This window comes from Sorex araneus, chromosome 6, assembly GCF_027595985.1.
Source record: "Sorex araneus isolate mSorAra2 chromosome 6, mSorAra2.pri, whole genome shotgun sequence".
Lineage (NCBI taxonomy): Eukaryota > Metazoa > Chordata > Mammalia > Eulipotyphla > Soricidae > Sorex > Sorex araneus.
The window spans coordinates 156840816-156843980 of record NC_073307.1 but is presented as its reverse complement, the minus strand read 5'-3'; the positions used below and the strand labels follow the sequence as shown (position 1 = coordinate 156843980).

Here is a 3165-nt window from a genome sequence, read left to right as displayed (position 1 = left end):
GATTGGAGAGATTGGACATCCTGGCTTTATACCTGATGTCAGAGGGAATTCTTTCAGTTTTTCACCCTTAGGGACGATACAGGCTGCAAGCTTGTTATAGATGGCCATTATTATCTTGAGAAAGATTCCTTCCACTATGATTTTATTGAGTTTTTGCCCTTTTATTTAAATTATAAATGCATGTTGGACCTTGTCAAAGGCTTTCTGTGCATCAATTGATATGATTATATGACTTTGAATCTTTTTTATTAATGTAATTTATTGTTAATTGATTTGTGTATGTTGAACCATCCTTGCATTCCTCGGATAAATACCACTTGATCAGGGTGTAAAAGTTTTAATGTGTTGCTGGATTCGGTTAGCTAAGATTTGGTTAAGGATTTTTGCATTGATATTCATCGGGAGATTGTTCTGAAATGTTCTTTTCTGAATGTGTCTCTGTCTGCTCTGGGTATCTGTGCAATGTTAACGTCATGACAGGTATTAGGAAGGATTCCCATGTGGCTTTTTTTCTGGCATTAGGAGCTTATTTTCTTCGATGAGCACTCATGCTATGAAAATATAATTATGACCTGGTAAATATATGTCCAGTTATGTGATTCTCTGACCAATTCCTAGCTCTTTGAGACCATAAACTGTATAAAGGCAAGATATGCATCTTAAACATTTTTTTAATTGAATAAATTTACAAAGCTTTTGTTTCCTATGTCTTTGATATTTGATATTTTGGAAAAAATGTAAGGCGTATAGGCAGTAAATATTCTTTGAGGGTTTAATATAACTCACCAGTGAACTCATACAGACTGACACTTTTGTTCCAGGAGAGGCTTTTTAAAAATATTCATGTAATATTTTACTTATTTATCTCTCTGAAACATGGCAAAACTCATCTGGATAAATGGAAATCTCCATACTCAAACATTGCTCAATGCAAGTTTCTAATAAAAGTATTTTAATTTGAGTCAACATATGAATATGACCTTTAGGTGGTAAAATTCGGGTAACAAAAGGGAGAAAAATTTTGTTTAAAGGAAAACATAATAATTTTGATGTTATGCTTAACCCCAATGTTAAGAAGAGAAAGTGGTGGAGATGAGAAGTATACAAAGATCAAACAGTTCAAATGATCCTTAGGACTTCTGAGACATCATAGACAAAACATATATGGAAAATATTTCTATAATATGGTGGCTTCAGTCCATCAGTGATTATTCTATTAATGCATTTAAAGTGACTATAGCTGTTTTTGAGGACTGAAAACTAGATTCCAAGTAAGTAAATGTTTTCTCAATTAATTCTTTATATTAAAATATAGTTTAAATTTGAAAGGTTTAAAGCATACTTGTCTTCATTATTTTAGATAATTGCGATTACATTACTATATGTAGCTACTATGCTTGAGTTACTGTGTTTTATATTTGTGTGTCATCATCAGCAAAATTTTATGCTTCAAAAGTATTAATCTGGCAAAAATTAGGTTACATTAAAATTCTCTTCTAAAGCAGATAAAACTGGCTTTTCCTGATATTCAATTTTCAAATTACTAATACAAATTTACCAGGGAAATAACTATAATTTACCCAACATTAAGTAATCTACAACAAGTTTCCAAGCTAGATGCTTTTTCTAATTCTTGTTCCAAAATTAAATAAAGACTATTTAACTGAAAGCATTTACATTCTTAGCTCTCTAAAGTAAACGTTTTTTAAAAAGACCTCCCCAAAAGCTATCACTAGGCTTTTGAATAGGTTACTTGGTTACATAAAGTATTTTCTGTCCCAGCATTTTCTCAAATTCAAAAAGATATTTATTTCCTAAGAACATAGCAATCTTCATTTCAAACCACAATCCATTTCCATGGCAACACTGCAGGATGCCTTGGCTACCATAAGCCTCATTAGTTGACTGTGGAAATTCTCAGTCCTTACATCTTAGCTTGGTCTGTTCTATACACCAGACAAACTAAATCATCTGTTATTTTAATACACAAACTTCCATCTGAGTGCCTATATTTGAGAACTACAAGGGCCTACATCAGGTTCAAGTGATGGAGTTTCTTTGCCTGGCAACGAACCTCTTTCTAGGTCTGGTACTGTGGCATGGTGGTGAACAGCAGGACAGAAGTGGGTGGCAAGGCCAGTACCCCAAGCAGTATGACCCGTCCCACATACCTCCCTACCTCCTTGAATTCTTAATTGCTATTTCAATTTCCTTACTTATAATTAGCCTGCTTAAGCTTTTCTACTTCCTCTTCATTCAGCTTTGAGAGATTACATCACTCTAAGAGTCTATTTATTTCTTCTAAGTTCTCCAGCTGAAAAGCATAAAGTTGATCACAGTAACCTCTCATTACATTTTGAATTTCTGGAGGATCCATTGTAATTTCTCCCCTTTCAGCCCTAATCTGATTTATTTGAACACTTCATCCTTTTTTCTAAAGAGTATAGCTAAAGGTTTATCTATCTTGTTCATTTCTTCAAAGAACCAGATCCTATTTTCATTGATTCTTTAAATTGCTTTGTTTGGTAGTTCTATGATATTGATTTCTGCTCTAGTCTTTATTACTTCTGACTTTCTGCTACTTTTTGATTTGTTTGTTGTTGAAGAGGTCTTCCCCAAATTTTGAGATTTTTTTTTAGGTTGTTGCTTTTTCTTCTTTCTTAGGGTAGGCCTACATTGCTATGAATTTTCCCCTTAGTTCAGCTTGTGTTGTATCTCATATATTCTGGTAGCTTGCATCTTCATTCTCATTAGTTTCAAGGCATTCATTTCTTCTTTGATTCCTCATTGATCCAATTAATGTTTAGCAGTGTTTTGTTCAGTTTCCAAGCATTGGAAATTTTTCCATCTTGAAGTGGCATTTAAAATTTTCATGGCATTTAAGCAAGAACAGTAACAAATAGGTAAGGGGTCCTGTTATCTAAAACATCCTACTTTGCTTCCCCCACAGTATTATTATTACATTGATTATTGTTTCTATATTCTTTGTATCTTAACCAAGTTTTGAGATAATTTAGTTAAATAATTGATCTGTTCTCATTTGCTGATGTTTTGTATTGAACACAAACCAAAATGGAAAAATAAAACAGTTTTCATAAAGATCTAGATTATATATGTTATATATACATATACAAACTGCTGTGGAAAAAGTTCTTACAGTTGTAT

The 3165-nt window shown here is 32.7% G+C and overlaps 1 pseudogene; it reads right to left on the bottom strand.

The window, feature by feature from the left end:
- Positions 1-1832: 1832 nt before the first annotated feature.
- LOC101541757 (signal recognition particle 9 kDa protein-like) lies at positions 1833-2101 on the bottom strand (annotated as a pseudogene).
- Positions 2102-3165: the final 1064 nt, after the last annotated feature.